The sequence below is a fragment of the Sciurus carolinensis genome, chromosome 2 (genome assembly GCF_902686445.1).
Source record: "Sciurus carolinensis chromosome 2, mSciCar1.2, whole genome shotgun sequence".
Taxonomy (NCBI): Eukaryota; Metazoa; Chordata; class Mammalia; order Rodentia; family Sciuridae; genus Sciurus; species Sciurus carolinensis.
The window spans coordinates 170,099,481-170,125,116 of record NC_062214.1 but is presented as its reverse complement, the minus strand read 5'-3'; the positions used below and the strand labels follow the sequence as shown (position 1 = coordinate 170,125,116).

At 37.1% G+C, this 25,636-nt stretch overlaps 1 protein-coding gene and 1 pseudogene across 1 annotated transcript in view; one reads left to right on the top strand and one right to left on the bottom strand.

The window, feature by feature from the left end:
• The window catches only part of Sipa1l1 (signal induced proliferation associated 1 like 1), a 367,944-nt gene that overhangs the window by 189,281 nt on the left and 153,027 nt on the right, over nt 1-25,636 (bottom strand).
• On the top strand, nt 18,983-19,689 carry LOC124976627 (regulator of microtubule dynamics protein 1-like; annotated as a pseudogene).

The following is a 25,636-nucleotide window of genomic DNA, read 5'->3' as shown; positions in this document are numbered from 1 at the left end:
AAGTCTCCCATGTCACATAATATATTAAACATATTTGCACACTTTTCTCTTGTTTATCTAATTTTTGTTAAGAGTGGCCTCAGCCATGTACCTAACAACTGGTAAGAAAAAGGAATCTTCCTCCCCTACAGCATGAACAAAGGAGTTCAGAGCAGTTTAATTCCCAATAGCAAAAGCTGGAAACAGTTGCAATGTGTATCCATTGCAGAAAGAAAAAATAATTAAGGGACCCCACACCACAGAATAGTGTAACAATAACAGGAATAAAATACCACTACATGCAAGAACATGCATCAAAATCATAAATATAATGATAAAAGAAAAAAATATGCAAAAATATATACTACAGTCCCATTACAGAAAACTGAAAACTAGGCAAAAGTCGTTGCTGAGATAAGTAGGAGGAATCAGACCAAGGGCTTCCAGAATGACAGTGTTTGATTTCTTGATCTGGGGGTTGGCTTCACAGATGAGTCCAATTTTTGAAATTCACTGACCTATCCATATATGACCCACACACCTTTCTGTATGTGTGCCATGCCTCAAAACAATATCTATTTTAAAACAGAATGAATGCTGCGCAAAGCACAGAAAAGACACTTCACTTCTCACTGCATCCTATCCGATGGCACACAATTTCTATTTGTGTTAGTACAAATGACATTCATTTTGATGCTAGGCCTCTTTGTTATAGAGTTATATACCTTCCTTTGCAATTAATAAGTGTTTCATACAGAAATACTTTGAAGCTATGCAAATACTGTGTTTCCCATCAAGCTTTCAATTAATGCATCCATTCACTCTTACATTTACAATATTCATACATTTACTCAGTAGGTTATAATCCATTACTTTTACTGTTTACTATAGTTGATTACTACCATTAGGCATTTGATAGCCCGACCTTCCCAGATTTGGCCAGTGGAAAACCCTTTAAGATGGCTTGTAGCTCATTCTGACTGACCTTCTCATTTTAAAATTGTTTCCTTCCTTTCTAAAACTAGATGGTTCCCAGACTCGTTTTGTACTTTCTTACCCTGGAAGCAGTTACTTCTCCAGAGAGACCAGGTTACTTTTAATAGAAAGTGGTATTTACAGGAATGGTTTGAATCTACATTGTATACAACCATAGAAATGAAAAATTGTACCCCATTTGTGTATAATGAATCAAAATGTAGTCTGTAAAAATAAAAATTACTAAAAAGGGGGAAAAAATGAAATGGTACTTATAAGTCAAGATCCAGGTGTGCTAGATATGTTTGTTGCTATTGGGGCAATATTCATACACATACACACACACACATATATACACATTTACATTCCTTGTCATGGGACTTTTGAGGGGACTTGACACGCTGATTATGTATAAAATTTACATGAAAAAATCAAAGCCCAAGAAGATTCAAGAGTCTCCTTCAAAAGAGAGTAGTCAGGAGTACTAGTCAGGAGAGTAGTCATAATTGCCCCACCAATTATCAATTACAACACAGCAAAAATTGCACATTATGTAGAAACATTGGGTTGTTTAATAACAGTCTTCTATATATATTTACATGCAGCAGGAAAGTTAACTTGGTTCCCATATTATTTTCTATAAAAATTCCAATTTATCTGAAAGTTTGCATGTAAAAGGCAAAATTATAAAACTTTCAGTAGAAAATAAAAATATAACTATGGTTTCATGAAAGGTTAACAATATAAAAAGGAAAACTGTAAAGACAAATAATAAATTCACTCTACATTATAGTAAAAAAAAGATATGCAATGAATTAGAAAACATATCACCAGCAAAATATAAGTATCCAGAATTATGTAAGAAAGAGAAACAATCCAAGAGAAAAATGAAAAAGTTATTTAAAAAAAAAAAAAAAAGGAAGCACAAAAGGTCCTTAAATACAGGATACAATGGTGAGTGTCTTTAAGAATTAGGGAAATATAAATAAAAAGCTGTACACACCTGCTAGTTTGACTAAATTTTAAGTTAGTTAATGTAAATGGCAAAGCTGTGAAGCAATGAAAATTTTCAGGTGCTCTGGTGGAAGTACACCCTGGTACAATCACTTTGGAAATCAGTGAAGCAGAGCTACATCCTACCACCCAAAAATTACATTCCTAAATTTATGTTTAAATAAATTACACTGAGAGACTTGTACAATTGTTCATAACCACAGAAAACCGCAAACCACTTCTAAAAGTAAAATCAGAAATAGTGAACTATGAAGCTGAATGTATCAAATCAAAGAATTTAAGGGGATAATGTCCCTGGATATCTTTTCAGAAATTAGTTGTAAATTAAATAAACAACAAATAAATATGTAAAATTAGATTGTGAATTTAACGAAGCCTAGGTCAGTATCACTTAATAGCCATTAAATGCTTCCCACACTTCTGAACTAAGTATTAAGAATGTTTTTAAGGGCTGGGGAGATAGCTCAATTGGTAAAGTGCTTGCTTTGCAAGCACAGGGCCCTGGGTTCGATCCCCAGCACCACAAAAAAAAAAGAAAAGAAAAAGAATGTTTTTAAGATATACTACTAAGTCCACCAAGAGTTCACCATAGCTTTGGATACAATATCAAGCCCAGGGAAAATATTAAACAAAATAAAACAAAGCGGCAGATCTCATTTGTTATTTATTGAAGGTACTTAAATTCACAAAGTCCAGTTAAAACATTTGAGAAGGCATCATCCACACTGTGGTTTTTCAAAAGGAAAATAAAAAAGTGCATATATAAACAAAATATATAAAAAAAAAAAAAACTTTTGTGAGCTACAGGGAGAGATTACTTCCCTGAGGCTCATACCAACTAGACTATCAATTTGTTCAAATATACTCTATGTATATACTATGTAACATTTATTTGCTATGTATATGTTATAACAGTATAACTTTGGACCAAAAGTTAAGCTTTTCGGATCAATATAACTGAATTTAAAACATATAAACAAATTTCCAGAATCTATAAAGAACTCAAAAAACTCTACACGAAGAATACAAATAATCCAATCAACAAATGGGATAAGGAAATGAACAGACACTTCACAGAAGAAGATGTACAAGTAATCAACAGATATATGAAAAAATGTTCAACATCCCTAGTAATAAGGGAAATGCAAATCAAAACTACCCTAAGATTTCATCTCACCCCAATTAGAATGGCGATTATCAAGAATACAAGCAACAATAGGTGTTGGCGAGGATGTGGTGAAAAAGGAACACTCATACATTGCTGGTGGGGTTGCAAATTAGTGCAGCCACTCTGGAAAGCAGTGTGGAGATTCCTCAGAAAGCTTGGAATGGAAACACCATTTGACCCAGCTATCCCACTCCTTGGCCTATACCCAAAGGACTTAAAATCAGCATACTACAGAGATACAGCCACATCAATGTTCACTGCTGCTCAATTCACCATAGCCAGATTGTGGAACCAACCTAGATGCCCTTCAGTTGATGAATGGATAAAGAAACTGTGGCATATTTATACAATGGAATATTACTCCGCAATGAAGAATGATAAAATTATGGCATTTGTAGGCAAATGGTCGAAATTGGAGAATATCATGCTAAGTGAGATAAGCCAATCTCAAAAAACTAAAGGATGAATGATCTCACTGATAAGCGGATGAGGACATATAATGGGGAGTGGGAGGGGCTAGCATTAGGTTTAGGGTTAGGTTTAGAGTTAGGCTAAGGAGAGCGGTAAGAATGAAGGAAAGAAGGATTGTGTAGAGGGAAAAGAGGGGTGGGAGGGGTGGGAGGGGTGGGGGGAGGGTAAAATAAAATAAACATCATTACCCTATGTAAATGTAAAAAAATAAAAATAAAAAATAAAAAATAAACATGTAAACAAAAAAACAACCTCTTGTGAGCAGAAAGCTCAGCACTAGGGTCACTCATTTGCTGAGTTGGCACAACCACAGTTAGAGAAAAGTGTACCCAGAAGCCTAGTCACCACCCTCAAAGCAAAGTTCTTCATGCCATTTGAAGTTAATAGAATTTAACAATTTGAAAAAATTATAAGCCATATATTTCAATTTGTTACCAAAGATACTATTTTTCTTGGGTTTAAATATTATATAATGGTGTTTAGAATTCAGACTACTGTGGACCATGTTTTATATGGATAACAGTATGTACAAAATCTTTTAAACAGATGGTAAGTTACATAGAGACATCAAGTGACAGTTCGAGCTGATTCAGCTCTAATTCATTGTTTGCTTTCTAACAGTACTACTGCAAAAAGAGCAATTCCATAGCCCGTAGAAGAGATTTTCATTTTAAGTAGAGGTGACATCTCTACTTATATAAGAAGCAATTATACAGGTTAACAGAAGAAATGAACTGCTACAGAATACACTAGAGAGATGTTTCAGCAAACCATTAGTTTTCATTCTCAAGGGCATGTACTAAGTGTATCAGCCTAACAGTCATTGAATTTATTAAGCCATAATTTTGCTACATGAATTCTCCATTCTTTCCTTCAGAGCATACTGAATAAATCAGAATGCGATGTTTGCTTTCCTCTCTACAGTAACAACTGTGCATTTGGCCTGAATTCTAAATAATCAGGTTCTTTATAAAATTCTTGAAATTCAGCCAATATACAGATCTTCTCACTAAAAATAAGTATCAAGGAAACAGGCTCAAATTATAACTGTCCTATTTAACTACTCGAAATGGGGGAGGATGGTCTTCTCAGGCACGCTGGAAAAACACACAGAGACCACTCCATCACCACATATATTCTCCACCATCACCAACACAGAAGTGTTTTTAAGAATCTGAAGCACAAACAGTCAACTGGATGCTTGATGACATCGGCATCAGTGTCTAAACTCTCGATGTTACACACAATCCCACAGTTAAGCCAGCACTGGGTATGACAGTTTAATGCATTGACTTAGTAAGGCTTCAGTACTCAGTTACTTAATCAAGTGCTTGGTGATAAGAGTGAGTACTTAGCATGCATCAAGTTCTGGGTTCAATTTCCACCACAAGAAGGAAAAGCCAAAACACTAATCCTAGGTGTTGCTGTGCAAGTATTTTGTATTTTAACTTTAAGTGATAATTATCCTCAGTGATGTGGGTGGCACTGATTCAATCAGTTGAAAGACCTAATGAGCAAAACAAAAGGGTCTCCCAAAAGAATTCTGCTTAAGACTGCTCTATCAACTGCCTGAGCTTCCAACCTATCAGGCTGCCCTACAGGTGTCTGACTTGCTAGCCTCAAATGCCTGAGTCAGTTTTTTCTTTGAAATCAAATCAGTTTCAATCTTTTTTACACATAAATGTATGTTTTACTTACATACATACACACACATATATATACGCGCGCGCACACACACACACACACACACCCTCCTAAACCCTAACTGCTAGACTAGGTAAAGAAAGAAATGCTATTTCTCCCACCAAGGAACTCCAACATTAAATGTGCAGGAGTTATTCCCATTCCAATCAATTCTCCTGTTCTTGGCAGATACCAACTGGCATTTATCCCCAATTCAGTTTAAAGATGTTGTCATTGTCTACCTGGAGTTAGCTTAAGATCCCACCAGTTAAGGTTATGGTCCTACAAGCCTGACCCCTCTTCAGATGCCAACTGCGAGGCCAGGCCTCCATAATTTTGGTGGAGAGACTAGAAATTGGAGGTTCCCATGATCCCCTCCTTGGGTTCAGTAATTTTTTAAAATGGTTTACAGAACTCAAGAAAGTAGTTACTTAACTGGTCTACTGAAAGGATATAACTGAGGAACTGACAAATGGGAGAGATGCACGGGGTGAGGTATGGGATGGTGGGATGAGGCATACCACCCTCCCAGCACCTCTAAGTGTTCATTAGCTCAGAAGCTCTCTAAACCCCATCTTTTAGGGTTTTTTTTTTTTTTTTTTTAATGGCGGATGGAGGTTTTGTCCCAGAACATGCATGATTAAATCACTGACCACTGGTGATTAACAATTTAACCTCCACCATGTTTCCCACTCTGTGGAGGTAGGGAAAAAAAGGTTCTAAACTTCTAAGCACATGGTTCTTTTCCTTAGCAACTAGTCACCATCTTGAAGCTATACAGGCTTTCAACTACCAGATATCTCATTAACACAAAAATGGACACTTATCCCTCCTAAGAGCAGAAGGGTCTTGGAAGTTCTTCTGTAACAAAATTCTGAGAAATAGGAAGTATACTGAAAGACTGAAGGCAAGCCTAATATGGGTAAGAAGATAGATTTCAAATAAATTTTCCTAGTCCAACCTAGGAAAAAAAAATCCCTAAAAACCACTGTCAGCAGATTCTGGAAGAAGCAGTGGCCTTGGATAATGGATGAGTCTGGAAATCAAAGAGCAAGAAACCTACATTAGTCCCCCTTCTAAGAGGCTACAGGTGGCACCAGCCCCAGTGAAGGTCGCAGTGATCTGGGGATGAGAAAAGCCAGACAATGTTCCAGAAATGTTAAGGGTGAATTTAGAATGTACCTGTAATTATAAGGTAATTATAATACCCATGCATCTTATGAGAAAATCCACCCTATCCAACCTGGCTTGCCCAACCATCATGGCTTCTTGAATGAGAGGTGCTACCAGGCAACAAGAATGAATTAAACCTTTTAGTTCTACCATTTACTACAAATAAATCTATGATACATAATTACTAGCATTCCAAAAAAATCAGCAGATGGAAAGGAAATATTGAATTCAAGAACACCTAAGGAAAAAGTTAATATGGAAAAACAATTACCATGTTATCAAAAGCACAATAAATTTCCCCCAAGGAATTCACAGAAATATGACATTCATAAGAAAGAAAAAATAATTACTTCAAATCAAACATAATTATTGGAAAACAAAAGTACTAAGGGCAGGTCAGCATCAGATCAGGGAAGTCTGCAGCTGGATTCTACACCCCGGATATCAGACCCAATGGCCCTGCCACATTCCATCCATTTTATCCTCTCTCCTCCTCTCCCCTCCACTCTCCGAGAGATCCCTTCTTTAGCATCTTCTCTTCTGTATATAGACATGTACAAAAGTCCTTTAAATCCTAAGAAGCCTTCCCTTGACCCAGATCACTCTCTGAAATAAAGAAGTAATGTGGTAAGGATGTGTCAATGACAACTTGGAAGTTCCAAGTTAAAATAAACAGATGAATGGTTCTACTATTACATGAAGGAATATGAAGAAAGAAACAAAACAGAGTAATGGGAGAAAAGGAAATGGTAGGCGACATAATGAACATGAAGCTCTGCCTTGACAAGAAGAGCCTATACACCAGCCTTGCCCCACAGCATATTGTCTTTGGCCCACAAGTATTACACAAAAGTTCAATCCGACCTTTAAAAATCAGGAATTTAAGATGCTAATCACAATTACAGTTTTTAGTGAGAACCCAGGGGATATGAAATTTTGAGGTTCACATCCCCAATGTGGCAGCAATGGTGGCTGGAACCAAAGGCCTGGGCCCTCCCACCCTCCACCATCCCCAGGACTGTGCTCCTGATCCTGGGTCTACGACAGCTTCCGTATATCATCCACTCACCATGTCATTTTCTTACGGTTTAAAAAAAAAAAAATTTTTTTTTCTTTTTTTTTAACCCAAAGGTCTGCTTTTGCTCATTGACGTTGTCAGCAAGGCCCCTAAAGGCTCTTGAGTTCCTGAATTCGAAGTAAAACCACACTGTCTAGAAGACAATTGAAAATGGAGATTTCTGGCTGTTAAGAGAAAGCTAAGGAGAGCTGGAGAGTGCTGAGTTGTGGCCTAAGGAAGGGCTGGTGTAACATAAAGTGAAAGAAGGCTGAGCTTACCAGAAAGAATATATAAAAGGAGATGGCAAGTATGCAGGAAACTTTAGGGAATACCCACAATTCAAGTCAGGAAGAGAGTGAGAGGCTACAGGAAGTGAAAGGAAGTTGAAGGACTAAAATGTTCAAGAATTTTTTCAAAATGAGCCAAGTTGGGGGAACACAGTTTATAGCAAAAACTAATCAATTATGAAACCCTTGCTATAGAAAGAGATTGCAACCCACTGTAATTTATTTAACAATGAAATTCAAATGTAAACTACCCATGAAACTGTATTACATACCAACTGGTTAGGATTAATTAACACAAAATGATGTGTCTCTTAATTACTGTCAACATAAATGTTATACTAGGTTCCTGAAAGTCATTTTTAATTGACCAGAATTATCATATGACATCTAAATTACCTAAGTTTTATCTTCCATGTTAAAAACATTTTCAAATGAAAATCAAAGTCAGGAAAAATATTAGGCATGATTTGATAAGAAAAATTTTCCTCAAATTATTACATATATCAGAGTAACTTTTGCTGTCAAAATAACAAAAACGGTCAAAGAAAAAGTTACTAGATTTTCCTTCAATTCTCTACGTAATGAAGAGTGAAAGAAAGTCCACTTAAGAGTGGAAATTTTACAAGAATTTAGCCATCACACTGCAAATACCATCAGACCATGAATAAGTAGGACTATCTCTGCACATTTAGTTTAAAAAGAAGATAATTTAGAAATTATACAATCTAAAGTATGTTTCTTTGTTAAAACTTTTGTCTAGAAAGACAAATGAAATATAGAACAGGGGCAGAATTAATAAAGAAATACAAATTCAATATTAAACATGTGGAAACATCTTGGATAAAAAAAAAAAGAACACTAAAGCAAAATCAAGTAGCCATCACTTTACAATTACTAAATAATCAAAAAAGTATTTTCTATACTTGATACAAGTAAGCCTAAATTACAATTGTATCTGGCCCTGTAAACTTGGATAGCAATTTAAAAGTCAGTAATGCTTATTAACAAAATGCTCATAACCCTTGGACAAGTGACCATTGGCACTCCTAGAAATGGATCTTGTGTAAATAATGCAACAGAAGCAAAAAGTTAAATGAAAATATGCTCTAAACATGTTTTAAAAACAAAACAGATAAAGAATCTGTAAACAAGTCAATTATACAAGATAAATGCTATAGAAAATCATAGTGCATCAAAACTATAACCTATAACTTATTGTTATTTAATATGACAATAACAAAAGACTAGACAAACCTGGAAAAATAGATGATAACATGTCAAGGTAGAAAATAATAGGAATATCAAGATTACAACTTGGTATAAAAAGAAAAGTGTTTGGCGTATGGTCAAGCTAAGACTGCAAACACTCAAAAAAAATGAAAGTAATTATTATACTGGAACTGACAGATTTATAAAGCATTATTTTTATCTTTTAATACTTTTATTTATAGAGTAGGTGAAATTGGAAAAAATATCTGGGCATCATAGGATTGCAAGATTGACAAAGAGACAAAAAAGAAAGAAAAGAAAGAAAAAGAAAAGAAATTTAGAGAAGAATGTTCTACAGCCACAGTGCCACAGAGTGGGGACAGAGAAAGTTATGGAGTTTTAAGAAATGAACCCAAAAGAGGTCACTTTAGAAAATTAGAAAGTTACTAAGTACCCAAGAGAGGACAGTTTCAGCAGAATGTTAGGAACATAAATTTTACACAGAGAATTGATTAATAAGTAACTGAGATGAGGAAGTGTCTCCATGTGACCTAGGCAATGCACAGAAAGAAGAAACAAGTGGAAGGAAGGAAAGACAAGGGGAAGGAAGGAAAGACAATCAGTAGTTTGGGAAAGAATCAAGACTGAGAAAATGGTTTTCTGGTTTGGGGATAGAATCCAGGGCCCTAGGGACACTAGGCAAGTGCTCTAACACAGAGCTACATCGCCAGCCCCGAGAAAAGGTTTTTTAAGACAATCAAGTAGGAGGGTGAACGATCAGTAAAAAGAAAAACCAAAACTACAAGAGAGAAGGAACATTATGAAACTGCTTTTGGAGGCTGCATAGGAAGGACAAAGACTCAAGTTATATGGAGCACAGTCTGGTTCCCCCTCACCCACCATTTTGTTTTGTCAGGCCTCAAAAAGCACTCAGATTGATTCCTCTATAAAAATGATTCCTTGAACATTTTTATATCTTCTTAAACTAAGACACCAGCCAGGTGCAGGAGCATGTTGTGCTTATGGTCTCAATTACTGGGGAGGGTGAGGCAGGAGGATCGCTTGAGCCCAGGAGCCAGAGACCAGCCTGGGAAACAAAGGGAGACCTATCTCATGGGAGAGAGAAAAAAAAGCAAGACACACTAATTAGAAAATGTATCCAAAAGTATTTTAGCAAATATGAAGCCATATTTCAAATGAATGCTTCTCAAATTTTACTTCTAGAAAAGCTAGAGGTTCTCAAGTTATATTCTAAATAAAATAACTGAACTTAGGCAGCAAATGTTCAGCATGGACCTAAAATTCACCTTTTTCTTCATCTTAACCTAGGTGAAATCAACATGTATCTTATAATCAGTGACATCCAGTAATCGTAGTTTAGAGGAAATTTTTATTCTTAATGATATGTAAAATATTGGTGTGTTTCACAATTAAAGACATCCTAAATTCAATTCAGTAACAATCTCATTGGAGTTTTAACCTCAACAAATGAGCTGTCTAGAAAAACTTAAGAAAATTATTTGAAACTTAGAGCATCAAGCACCTTTGGCAACTACCCTAACTATAATGAGCTTCTCCAAACTGGCATGCACTATAAATTTTTCAGTGTTTTATAAATAAGGAAACCCAATGTGTCATCCAACAAATTTATTATATACCTGCCTAGAGCACTGAAAATATGTAACATAATCAAATCAATATAACCAGCACCTTAAAACATTTTTCAGCATAATCAACTTGTAAGAATGGGCCAGCAATTTACTCATAAAACACTTTAAAGTGACTCTGAATATACACCCAGATGCAGCATCAAAATCAAAATAGGTACCAAGCCAGAAAATTCCATCATGCCCATCCACTTGATACCTTTGTACTTTACTTTGATACACATCATTCTTAGGATAAAATGAGCTGCACTAGAAAATGCCTTAACTCTAGATAGTCCAATTTCTATATGTATTTTTTCCATATTTTTATTGGTACATTATAGTTGTACATAAGGGCAGGATTCGATGCTACATACTCATACATACACACTACATAACAACATAATTTGACCAGTGTCATTCTCCAGTACTTCCCCTTTCCCTCCGCTCTTCCCTCCTCCTAGTCCCTTTCCTCCGTTCTACTGATGAGATCTTCCAATTTTTTTTAATAATATTATCCATACCACTGGCAGTTAAAATTGGACAAAATTCATCATTCTGACATGCATTAAGCACATTTTCCCCCCAAAGGATGTCAGAGACAGCTACAAAATTTCAATATTATCAACTAAGACATAATGTTACATCTTTCAAGAAATTTCACCTTCATCCTGTATCAGAGGAAAGTAGAATATGTAACAATTCAAAACTTCTGGGATCTTAACACGGAGTCTTCCTTAAAACATGGAGGCAATCAACATTTCCTGGCTATTTAATATAATCAATGTATTATGATAGGAGAAATAAAGAAATGGTTCCTGCCTTCAAGTAATGACACTGTGGAATGAAATATAAAGAACCTTAACATGCAGTAGAACATGCCAGAGGAGTCTTAGGAGAACACAAGAATATTAAAAATCATATCACTAAGAAGTTCAAGGAACCATAGTAGATTTGCACTATTGCAAGTGAAAATACTCTCCCTAGGCTAAAGGATTATTTCTACCATGACCTGAACAGCATTTTATTTTAGTTCTCTGCAACATTTTTTATACATTGACAAGTTTTCATTTTTAATAAACCATCATGAAGAAATTTGAGATTTTAAATAAAAAGGACAAAAAGGATCCCCAAAACAAATAACAACTCTAAATACGTCATAACTGAAATTAGGGTAAAGATAATTTAGTATATCAATAACCTTTTTATATTTTGTTTTTATTCAAATAATTTCTATTAACATAGAAAGAACTGCTATCCTATTTTACATCCTGAAATGAGAACCAAAAATAACTGAAGAAAATAAAGCTGTTAGACTGATAATTTAGGATATGTTATTTGCATAGCAAATTAGCATATTATGATATAATTACATATTCTTTAAACAAGAACTTTTTTGACAGTATGAGGCAAGCAAAGCAGGAAAGTGCTTTAAATCTTAAGTGAATCTGATCAACAATACCAAGTGAAAGTTGTGCTAATAAAATTTACATACATTAAAATTTCCCTTTTCTATTTTTATAATCCTCTATTAAATGACCAAGCTATTAAACATGTTTTATTTATAACAAATCTATCAAAATGGCCAGTGCAGTGGCACACACCTGTAATCCCAGCTACTTACTTGGGAGGCTGAGGCAGTAGGATCACAAATTCAAGGCCCACCTGGGCAACTTAGTGAGACCCTGTCTCAAAATAAAGTTGTTTTTTTGTTTATTTGCTCGCTTGCTTTTTGTTTGTTTTGTTTTTTTAAGCCCGGGTCTCAGGACTTTTGCCACCCAGCCCCTAGAACCCAGTTTACCACCTGCCATCACCACCATCCCTTCCTCAAAATCAAGTTTTTTTTTAAAAGGGCTGGGGATGTAGGTCAGTGGTAGAACACCACCGCGTTCAGTCCGTACTATCTCACACACACACACACACACACACACACACACACACACACAGATACACAAAATGAGATGATGAGCATGGGAAACAATCAATTCCATGACCCATGATTTAAACATTTCTTACATGCACTTGTGACTTGAGGAATACTTTTTTTTCCACCTTTTAGGTTAATGATAATAATTATTCAAACAGGCCTTCTCATTTGAAGAATTTGTAGAGATTAAAAGTATCCCAACTTTCACAAAAGACTTTTCAACAAAAATATACCATCATCAAAAACGAACCTAACCCTTATAAAAACCATTTGCTACCCTGCGGTGAGGCAGCACAAGCTACAGCACCTCCTTTCCACTCCCGGTTCCTTGGTTATCGGGAACACTGCCTTCTACTGACCACATCAAGGCCAAGAAAAAGGAAAGAAGCAGAGGAGCTGAAGGACAAATCACATCTGAAATAACCTACTAAAATTCAGAGTTGCTCGACAGCACCCACGTACTTTTGAAAAATACTGAGCACATACTGTAAGGCTTACTGCAAACTCAGCCCGCAGACAACGTGTGGTACCTCTAAGCTGCACAACCACAGACCCCTCATCTGAACTTCATGACCCCACTCTGAGAAGCACTAAAACAGATGTTAGAGAATTTAAGTCCTTTAGAAAAGAACTCGTGGGGCATTTAGTAAGAGGCTCTCCACTCTTCTTTTTCTAACAGTTCAAACAGGCTTATTCATAAAAGCAGTAAGCCAGAAAGGGAAAGGGAAGAGCGATGGCAGCCAGACTCAAGGCGAGTCATGGGCAGAACAACGCCAGAAAGAGCCCAACACAGCCTCACACCACCCACCCATCCCTGAAAGCTTCCCTGTGATCCCAAGCCCATATGACAATTATAGTTTATGCTATGACCTCTGCTATCAAGAAAAGATTATGTTCAGTATACTTAAAGTAATTTTTCTTAGGAATAATTAACACAAAATTTACAGCTTAAAGAGGATACTTCACTCAAGAGGACAAAATCATAAGCCATTGGGTAAATGCAAATTAAATCCATAAAAAGAAACTGCCGCAAATCTATTAGGATGATTAAAAAAAAAATACTAGCAATATCAAGAGGAGGCAAGTGTGGGAAGCAGCTAGAGCTCTCAAACATCACTGGTGGGAACACAAGATGACATACCACTCTTAAAAATGCCTTGGCAGTTTTCTATAAAGGACTTACCCTTTGACTCAAAATCATACACCTGAGTATCTATCCTAGAGAAATGAAAGCTTTCAGGGCTGGGGGTATATCTCAGTGGTAGAGCATTTGCCTAGCAAGCCTGAGGCCCTGGGTTTAAGCCCCAACCCAGAGGGATGGAAACAAACAAACCAAAAAATTCATATTTACAGGAAAACCTAAACATAAATATTTACGACAGTTCTCTTCATAATTGCCCCAAATTGAAAATAAGTGCCCTTCGACAGGTGATCGTATAAACAAAATTGGTACATCCACACAGTGAAATATCCAGCAATAAAAAGGAATGAACTACGGATACACGCAAACACTTGGACAAAGCTCAAAGGCGAGCTAAGAGGAAGAAGCCAGTTTCCGAAGATTACATACTGAATGACTTCATTTATGACATTCTAATTCGTTAAGTTAAAGGACATTCTCAAGAGCAAACACTGTGGGAATGGAGAACTGCTCAGTGGCTCCCAGGAGCTGGGGGTGGGGGAGGTTCCAGAGTGGTAGGGCTCTTCTGAACCCTCACTGTGGTAGACAGAAGTCAAGAGAACCTACATGTGTTAAGATTCCAAGATCTGTACACATGCACGGTAGTTTAAAACTGTATGACAATTTCACAAGAATTTCTTTTTACTTGAACTATCACTGTGCATATGATAAAAAACTGAAAATGTGGCAGATTTCAAATATAAAAGGACTACACTGTTACATTCTTCAGTTGACACGAGACTAACACAATAGCCTTCTAAGATAGGAAGACACATTGCAATAAATAGTAACCATAAGAGAGCTGGGAGCTGTGGGTGTAGCTCAGTAGTGAGCGTGTACTTAGCCTATGGAAGGTCATGGGTTTATCCCTAGCACTACAGAAGAGAAAGTTGTGTGTGTGTGTGTGTGTGTGTGTGTGTGCGCGCGCGCGCGCGGAGGGGCGGGGGAATGCTATTATTAGACAAAACACAAAACAGACTTTAAGACCAAAAGAATCACTAGAGAAAAAGAAGGACAATTTATAATGCTAAAAAGGGTCAATTCGTCAAGGAGATGTAAAAATCACAAACAGATGTAATCTGACAAAACCCTAAAACAAATGAGACAAAAGTGGACCAAAATGAAAGGAGAGACAATCCATCAATGACTGAAGACCTCAACACCCTACTCTAAATAATTGATACAACAACCAGACAAGAAGTCATGAGGGGTAGAAGCACTATTACCCACACTGACCTACCTGACAGCTACACGGCACTTCATCTGACAACAGCAAAAGAATTTGTATTCTTTTTAGAGTCCAGGATAAACCATTTCCAATGTCACAAGACAAGTTTCAATGAATTTAGAAGGACTGAAATAACATGAAATACACCAAAAGGAAGGTGGAGAAAATCTCCAAATGCTTGGAAATTAAATAATAATTTTTGAACTGCCCATGTCAAAGAAAAAATCATAAGCAAAATTAAGAAATATTTTGAACCCAAATAAAACAAAAATACAACATGTCAAAATTTATGGGATGCAGTTGACACAGTGAGTAGAGAGTGTTTTACAGTTTTAAATGTAAGTCTGTGTTACAATAAAATACACACTTAAAATTTTTCAATCAAAGTCAGGTACAGTGGTTTAATCCCAGCTACTTAGGAAGCTGGGGCAAGAGGATCACAAGTTCAAGACCTCAGCAATTCAGTGAGACTATCTTAACATAAAAATGAAAAAGGACTGGGGATGTAGCTCAGCAGTAGAGCATCACTGGACTCAACCAATCCCCAAACTGGGGGAAAATTCTCAATTAAAATATCCTCAACTAGTAAACCAAATTCAGTAACATATAAAAAGGATTATACACTACAACTAAATGGGATCTATCCCAGAAATACCAAGTCTGGCTTAACATCTGAAAATCGATTATAATACATCTGAAAATACATTAATTTAATGCAACAATTTACTACAACAAAAAGGGGGGAAAGTCACTTCATCATATATGCAAAAAATTCAATAAGTTATGTTTTAAAAAGAAAAAAAAAAAAAAACCCAGTAAATAGGACTCAAAGGTAACTTCCCCAACCTGATAAAGGGCATGTCTATGAAACCTACAACACTCTACTGGAGGTTCTAATTAGTACATTATGGCAACAAGCAAAACAGAACAGAAGAAAAAAGGCATCCAAACTGGAAAGGAGGATGTAAAAACAGCCCATTTCAAGTTCCAATGTTCTAGATTCTCAGTACCCCCACACATAGTCCATACCACAATCTGGTCAGAGAACTTACATTTAAAGCAAGAGCTGGTGTGCCTGTTGTGTGGCAAATACGAAACACGATTTCCTTCACTCTGGCCTGCCGACATTATCAATGATTAGAAGTACAAAGTTCTTCCATAAAATTAACAGGAAGAATACATCAATTTAAAGGTACATAAAAGAAAATATTGGTTGAATTAAAATATATTAACCTAAGAATATCTAACCACATTTTCCACATACAGGCGCATTTTAATTTTATCCTAATCCATTTGAATACAATTATATAGACCTCATATTCTCAGCCTCACTTCCGGTAACATGCATGACCTTCGTTCTACTCCAAGTTTCCAGCTTCGAGTATAGTTTCCAGTGAGAATTACTTACTTTGTGATACTTTTTGGCTTTTTGTTGCTTGGTTCTTTGTTCAACACTATGTCCTTGGACAGACACAATGAAGGACTCCTCAATCAGCATGGTCAATGAATTTAATTATATCACTCATCCCTAGGAGTATCACATAAATAGAAAAAATGTAACATCCTATCATTCATGAACATAGCAATAGAACAAGACCTGGCATCTCCCCAAGCAGTTGTTTGATGACTATTTTTGAGGGAGGATTAAAGGAAAGGTATTATAGACATGCTCCTTTGATGGCATCTGAGTTGAAAGTTGGAAAACAGTATAGAAGTAAGAAATGACAGATCCTGCCCTCCAGGAAAACAACACCTACTTCCCTAAAGAGCAAAGGAAGAAATTTATCTCAGGCTTTACAAGTACAACGAAAGCCACTTCCATGCTCATTTATGGAATAAGAAACCATCTTAGTGAAGCTGAGTAAACAGAGGCAGAGGAAAAGCACACAATTCCTGGTCACAGGGGCTAACACTGCTTGGATTCCTCAAATGCTTCACTCAGAAGAATGGCTTCCACGTTAGACTGTAGAAGAGCTAATGTACAAGCCTAGCCCTGAGACATTGCTTTCAACCAGAGAACAGAGCTCACCGACAGCCAGAGTTATATTAACATGTATATCCAAGAACAAAACTGCCATCCGCCTCAATAGATGTGCACACTGTTAAACAGCTGCCAAGCTCTTTCACAGACTTACCTTAAATAAAAGGAACACAATGAAAATGTGGCCTGCAAACCTCACCTCTTGTTTCTTCTTCTAAAACATCAAGCTGATCTTTTATACTTTCAGAAAAACATAATTATCTTGAAATTTAAACCTGCTGCACTAATAAAATCAACACCATGTCTTTAAATTCTCTCTTGCTTCACTTGCCCCTTGAAACTTAATGCAACCCACACTTGCTCCTCAATGTCAAATCCTTTCTGTAGCCATGCCATCGGGTTGCTAGCACAAAAAATCAAACTAATAGACCACTTTCTTTTACTTCAGTGCATGTGGTAGCCACTGCTTCCAAAAGTATCCAAACAAAGACCTTCTTGTCACAGAAAAGCGTCCATGCCAACACTGGTTGCCTGGGTCCCTTCATCATGAGACAGGGTTAAACACAATCAGACCACAGATGGCAGACATGCTGACAGATGCGGACCAGCGGGAAACAGAGCTTTTCTAAGAACATCAGTTAGTATGTTCAGTTTTGGTTTTTTCCTGTGCTGCGGACGGAACCCAGGGCCTCGCACATGCTAAGCACATATTCCACCACTGAGCTACAGCAACAGGAACATTTTCTGAGCTCGCTGTGTCAAGCTCTGCTCAAGGTCATGGCATGTAACAGCGAATAAGGCAAAACCACTGGCCCTCAAAGAGCCTACACTCCCGCTGGGGAAGAATACTAAAATTCAAATGCACTACTATGTGGGGTTGGGGTTGAGGGAGTAGCCAATGCCTTTATGTCCCAGAGGAACATCAGTAAAACATCACAAAATTGATCTCCTGCTTTGTAATATACCCTTGCCTAAAGTCATTCAACAGCTTATTACACTTAGCATCAAATTTTAAATCCCTGAGAGGGTCTAAAAGCCCCTGTATGAAAACCCAGCAAATCTTCCCAACTTTTAAGGCTTGGTCCCCATATGCATCCTGAACCAAATGAGGATATCAGGCAAAAATCTCCTATTTCTGTATAATTTGCTTTCATGTATGATTTTCTGAAAATGTAGCCTGTAAATCCTGACTCGCTTCTTGGTTTATTTTTCTACATTAAACATCAGAGGCCCTGGGATTAATTACCAGAACTACCAAAAATCAATTATTCAACCATCGGGTTCCTTAATACTATTTGAAAAACATGGATATACTGTTTCCAGAGTACTTATTACATTTATAGGTACATATTTACTTGTGTACATATTGTACTTATTTATTTCATAAACTATAAGTTCCCTAAGTTCCACTAAACCATAAGTTCCATGAAGATAAGTACAGTTTTCAGTATGAAAAAATGTCATGTCCCCAGAGACTAGGATGATACCTAACACATAGAAGGGGCTCAAGGGAAAAAGAAAAATGAACAAAAGATGATCACCATGAATGGGAACTGCAGCAGTCCAAAATTCAGAGAACGGCACCCCGGGATAGCTCAGCTTCCAAGACCCACGTTTAGTTTTGCGTGAGTGTTCTGTTGTAGTAAAGGCTTCACGGCACAAAGTCAAAGTTAAGTGACTGCTGAAAATCAACTAGTACTCGACACTCCCTTTCCAATGAGTTAAAAATATATCAGTAAGGTTTAGGGCCAGGCCGGGGAAGTGCAGGCAATGATGCTGACCTCGTGAGCGTGGCGCTTCTCCTTTTGGGACGTGGGGCTGCTCCAAGTACTCAGGTCCTGACCAGAACTTGGGGCAACGGTGAGCAGCGTGGCCTGTGGTGCTTCCGCAGCTCTCAAGAGTCAATAAACCACCATATATTGATTTTAAGGGGATTAAGGCAGGATCAGTGGGGACATTTTAAAGGTTGCCTACCACAACTAGATTCTAAAAACCTTATAAGCCATGGTGATAGGTAACCCAGGAACTCTCAAAAGAGGTCTTTTGTTCTCAACCTTGTCTTATTTGGGTTTTGAAACTTATCAAGTCATTTCTCAGGCTGCTGTGATTCATGCCACAGTCAAAGTTGAAGAAATCCTTGAAAAAGCAGACTACCTGTACGAAAGTGGAGGCAGAGGAAATTTTACCAGCTGCTAACCCAATACAACACAAGTGAAGATGCAGGACTCCTCTGGCGATTGGCACCGGCCCCAGGTGATATAGCTCAGTAGGACTTAAGAGGAGAAAAAACTTCTTGTGTATGAAACCCAAGAGTATGTAGTCTACATCAGTAATGTTAGAGATTACGAAGCCATCAAGGTTAAAACATCAAGGAGCATTATGAGAAAGCAACTGAACTGAATCCTAAAGATGCTACCTCAATTTACCTGATGGATAAATTGGAGCTACACATTTGCTGAAATGCGTTGGTATCAAAGAAGAATTGCTAAAATGCTGTTTGCAACTCCTAGTTCCACCTATGAGGAGGCCTTGGGCTACTTTCACATGGAGAACAGATGGATTCAAAACTGGACAGCAAAAACTTGTTTCTTTTAGGAAAGACATACTTGAAGTTAAACAACAAAAAGTTTGCTGCTTTCTGATTAATGAAAGTCAAGGACTATTCAGCACATACTGAAGAAGATAAACAGATAGAGACAGAAGCTGCTTAGTTGCTTACAGGTTTGTGAAAAGAATTTAGACCTTTTCAGAGAAGAAAATGCATGATATACCCAATAAAGTTTGCCTTTTCATTTAATTATACAGATAATATATTAATCATAGTTTTTATTGCTTTTTCTCCATTCTTTTAATGTCTTGACCATTTTAACAGAATACACAAAATTCTAGGTTTCTACACAAACAATAAGGTAAAAGACATAACTGCCATATTATCATAAGAGTGGCAGCAATAAATTTCCATGGCTCAGAAAGATTATTTTGAATCTTGGGACACCAACAATGCAAAATAATATGGGATTTCCAAATACTGGTCACGTGGACGTCAGGATGAGAGGATATCAAGAAAAGAAAGTTTCATGGAACACGGAGCATATGGGGTAATGGATTTTCTAGTTGAATTTGATTCAAAGCTGAGATCTTTTAGAGAAGGGTCAATGAAAGTGAAGTGGTAAGGATACTGAGATTTCTTGGTGTAGTTAAGGGGTGTATCTTGGAGACCACCTGAAGAACAAAAGAACTTACATCAGGAGAGGACTGAAAATGGAGTGGCTTCCTTTTTCAAATGTGTGGCCTTATAAGTGCACTGAATCTGTCACTAAACAAAGTTCAAATTTTAATCCCTAATGGGTTGAAAAGAACATAGAATTTAAGGGTGAAATGGAAATTAAGATGTTTTAAATAGGCAAGACAATGCTACTTAAATGAGACTGGAGTGTCACCAATGCAAAAATCTTAATTCTTATAAAATGGAGCTTCTTCAAAGTCATTTCTATAAATCTGACACTGTCTGTACATGAATTTCCCCCCCAAAATTTGAGAATTATAATGTAGTACACTGTGCATATTTGCTGTTTGTTTTATCGTGTTTTCAAACATAAAACGTAGTGAAACCATTGTGTATGCCCATCTGACATTAAACAACTGTTAATCATATATGTGTATATGTGTGTGTATCAATATGTGTATGGACTGATTCGCTCAGTCACCAAGAGAACATTATAAAAACTTTAAAAATTATGAATTTTAATGATACTAATTTAAATAAGCAAATTTCTCATTATTAGAAATAGTCACATTCATTCCTACTGAAATATTAATTGAAAATGTTCTATACAATATATGTACATTATTAGGTAGCTAATACTTAAAACCATCTTTTAAAGGAATTTTTTTCAGTGCTGAGGATTGAACCCAGGTCCTCATGTATACAAGGCAAGTACTCCACTACTGAGCCACATTCCCAATTCTTTTGTTTATTTGGAGACGGCCTCACTAAGTTTCTCAGGCTGTTCTCAAACGTGTGGTCCTCCTGCCTCAGCCTCAGGAGCAGATGGGATTACAGGAAGGTGCCACTGCACCTCGTGAAAATTCTTTTTATAGATTTAGCCATCATGTTATGATGAAAAATGACTATTACAGGTATTTTGTTTTGTTTAAATAAGCATACAAAAAGTAAGAAGAAAATTGTAAATGCCTCCACAAATGTTTCAAACAATGTCACTACATGACATTTCTACGCTAGTTAGCACAGTGTGAAAATCTTGAAGATGTCCCAACAATTACTTGTATAATGCAAAAATATTCACAGTAGCCTACTTTAGGAAGCACATCAATTACTATAATAATGTGGACAATATATCCTTTCATAAACAAAATGCACATAAGAATCTCATATTTTCTCTTTTGAAAAGATACTTGTTTTGATATTTTAAAAAATTACAGACACAGTGGGGTCACAAAATAACATATAATTTTGTGGTGCTGAAAATACCAAAAAGACATAATGTTAAACACTAACATTAGACGGTATTAGTCTCAAAGAAACTATTACATACAGGTGTTAGTGAAGATGATAATCATTAAGATTGCCAAGAAAAATAGTGTCCAGAAATAAATATAGGTTTTCCCACATACAAATGAATGCTTATTTTACATTTTAAATCATGAAGAAAAAAATACTGCCTTTCAGGTTTTTGTGTTTTAATGAAGTCAAAGTAACTCAAGTATTTTTAAGTTTTGTTTCAATTTTACCCAAAATTTTGACAATGATTCAAATATATCAATATAAGCTGGCTATATGTTTGTTTTTCTGACTAAAAAGTTAGCAATAAACTTCTCCCCTGCCCCAACCTTGCCCTATCAACTTTCGTGTTGGACACATTCTACACAAACCTTAAATGGGGATTGAAAGAAATCACTCTGTATTTTGATAACTGATTATGCACTTACATAAATGAACAGTGGTAAGTTACATGATTTCATAAGATGAGTTCCAGACCTACATGAGAGCTGCCATTTAATCTCATTTTCTCATCTTTGGGGTTAACATTTACAGTGTGACCTGAGGAAAATTCCTGTCTCACCTAAGTAAACGAATAATCTATCAATGCAATGGCCTTATCATCTTAAAATTATCCTGTCAAGATTTCCTTCTCATGTTCTCTAATCTTTCACAGTCAAATTGGAAAACCTCCAATAAAACTAATACACAGAAATTAGATTCTAGTCTATAATGAGTAATTTCTCATCCCATCACAAACTTAATGGGAATAACAAGTACAGAGCGAAGAAATGAATGGATAGCCCAAAGTCTGGGTCCCAGGTTACAAGAACACTGGCTTCATCTAGCCTCAAGTGTACACTGCCTTTCAGAGCCTAAAATAGCTATAAGAATTATTAGTGCCTATCAGACCCCCATGTCACAAATGTACCAGAGGTCAGTTTTCTAAAGGGAAGTCTATTTTTAAATGAATTTAAGTTGGTTTCTAAATTTGATCTGCATTTAAATTATCATCTGTGAGGAATGTCTGGCTGGACTCGTGAGCAGTTTTAAGCTGCTTGAGGAAGGTCCAAACAAAGTTCATTTTATGTGCAACAGACAAAGCCTGCTCTTAGCAACAGGCGTCTTCCACAAGGCAAGGCGCAGCAGCTGGGAAGAGAGCACCATCCTGCAGCTGAGGGGCTCTGGAATTTACTTCTTCACATAAGTGATAAAAGCTGACAATTCTTCACTTTAAGATGGCTTAGGAAAACCAATTTCCGATGGCTCAGGACAACAGAATGAAGTAGTAGATCATATTTTCAATGGTGAGCACAGCACATGGACACCACCCCAAAGAAGACGCCATTAGAAACCTGTATAAGCTTCCTCACAGTACACTGCTCTTCAGAAAGTACAAGTTCACAGGGTTACATTTACCAAAATAACCTCATTGACAATGAAGAAAGAGCTTTCTTTTGAACTTTGTATTCAGAAATAAGAAGATTAAAAAAAAAAAACCCACAAAATTCCTATTATAACATCTATTAAACAACTATGGAGTGGACTGGTGATAATTTTGGAAATTTTTACCATGCTCAATTTGGAGGAAGCCTCAAATCACCGAGAATGCTTAAGAATTTCTTTAAAAATTGTCCTTCAAAGGTACTGCAGTGCCATAGAGCTGGCACTGTACTGCTACCAGTAAGGAATAAAGAGCGGGCTAGGGATATAGCTCAGTTGGTAGGGTGCTTGCCTCACAAGCACAAGGCCCTGGGTTCAATCCCCAGCACCACCAAAAAAAAAAAAAAAGAAAAAAAAAAGAAATAAGGAGCATACTGCATTACTTCAGCAATGGTATCCTAGTGATTTTAATATCCACTATCCTAGTCCACCATGAGGACAGAGGTAAAAAGCTAAAACAAATCACCTTGGATAAACGTCTACAAACAGAAATGCATAAATTACATACTTCCATAAGCCAAGATAACGGGAATTTAGTTAAACCCATTTAAGTAAACTATTAATAATTGTAATGAAGGCAAAAATAACAGGTGTGTCCATATGTTTATGCCACCAACAAAGCCTATTCCCTCTCATCGGCTTTTGATTCTGGCCAATCTACCCATCTGAAGATAAACTAACACTGTGCAGCAGAGTGGGCAGCAAATCCAAATATTTCACTTTCTAGATATCTGAAATGGTAATACCATTTTAAAAAAATAAATCTGATTTTAAGAGTCAAAAAGATCATGAAAAGTGAAAGCACAGCAGTGCACCAAAGCCTTGATTCCATCCTGCCTCACTTACTCACCCACTCAACACACTGAGCGATCCACGTGCTACCCAATATCCACACCCCTCTAGCACCCACGGGAAAAAATCCCAGTTCATCTGAGGAAGCAAAGCACCTAACTGAAAAACTACCTCTCACAGATAGCCTGCCACTACATGAACCACATGACTACGATCTGGCCAATAAGAAACAAGGAGATGTATCGAGAAAGCAGCAGAAAGGCTGCTTAAAGGGAACTGACTGTTGAGAATTTCATCTCTTTTCTCCTTTCTTGCAGTTGTTGGAAACAGTGATGCCCCAGGAGCCATCCTACACTATACAACCAGCTTAGGGCTATACGCCTGAAACTCAAGAAGCAGATATAAACAATATTTCTTTAATGTTGTCAGATCTAGGGAATTAGTGGTCAAAGATCCTGGCACTGTCGGGGCCCATTACCTCTGATGCTGTTTTTACCTAGTTGTTACCAGCAATAGCCTGGTGTCTCAAATGCATAAATACAAACAAGTTTATAAAAACTCAGAAGAACAGAGCTAAAGGAATAAGTAGCATACTACACTACAAGGAGAGCTGAGTATTCCAAGGGAAGCAACAAAGTTTAAAAATCAAACACCCCTTCTCTGTTCAAACCCTCAATCCATGGCTTCAGCACTGTCACACTGAGGACCAGGTGTGTATGTGCATCTGCCTCCCCACCACCCTGGAAAAACTTGAAGGCAAAAAGTGCCCTTGTTTACTTTTGCAGCTGTAGAAACAAGCACAAAGCAGATACTCAAGTGTTAAACTAAATGAAGCTCCTAAATTAAGAATCTTCCAATGACTGATAATTCCACAGCCTGGAAGTCTGCCATGGTACCTGCATGTAGTCCAGCTCACTCAGTGTAACAAAGCATGTTGAACTGTCCTCCCCTGCTGAGCTGAGGCACCTCACTCTTTACCTCCAGGGTCTGTAGACCTTGCTGCCTTATCAAGGACTAGGTGAGGTGGAAGCAGATTCTGGAGAGCTCTAGTCTTCTTTTCTCCTCTTTCTGCTCACCCCTGCAGAGATGTCAATAAGAGCTCTGCGAAGTTGAGAAAAGCAATTACAATTCGATGTGAAAATGGCACACAAAAAGCATGCTTCCTTTGCCAGGGTGGGCACAGCTGCAGCGCCCTGCATGGGCCACCTCATTTATTCCATGCCATCGCTGCTGAGCTTCCTTTCTGACACGCAGTGAGCAAAGGCAGAGAACACTCAGCAAGAGGACATATCCTGCCACTCGGCCAGGCAGGAGGTGAGGCAGGGAGGGGAGAAAGGCTGAGTAGAGGAAGTGGAACCTGAATGAGCAAGGCATTCTTCCAGGGTGGAGGAGATAGGCAAAACCCACCAGGCCCTAGAGCTGGATCAGAGAGGCACATCTGATCAGGTGAATGGTGCAGCATTCAAGAATCCTGCCTGAAGGACAGGCTGTGTTAGAAGGATCGACCTGGTGGTTTCTCATAAATGTTCCCACAAGCTGCACCTCTGGGAGATGCATGAAAGAATTCCTTAATCTGGAGTACATAGGATCTATTAAACTCTATTTTAAACCTAGATTATTAAAACATATAGACTAAAAAGATCATTTATTGGAGAGTAATAAAAGTATATTAAGAATTTTACAAAAACATAGAAATGAACTTGGCCAAAAATTTGCCCAAAGTTGAACTATTTCTTTAAAATATCCCTAAATAACACACTTCCCTATAAATTTTGCAAAGATGGTTAGGCAGATTCATGACTTACAAAATAAATTTTGTATGTGATGGCAGAGAGTCAACTTTAAAATTTGATTTCCACTCTTCTTTAGTAACAGAAATAATATTTTATTTAGGCTGGCAATGTGCCCACTGAAACACCACA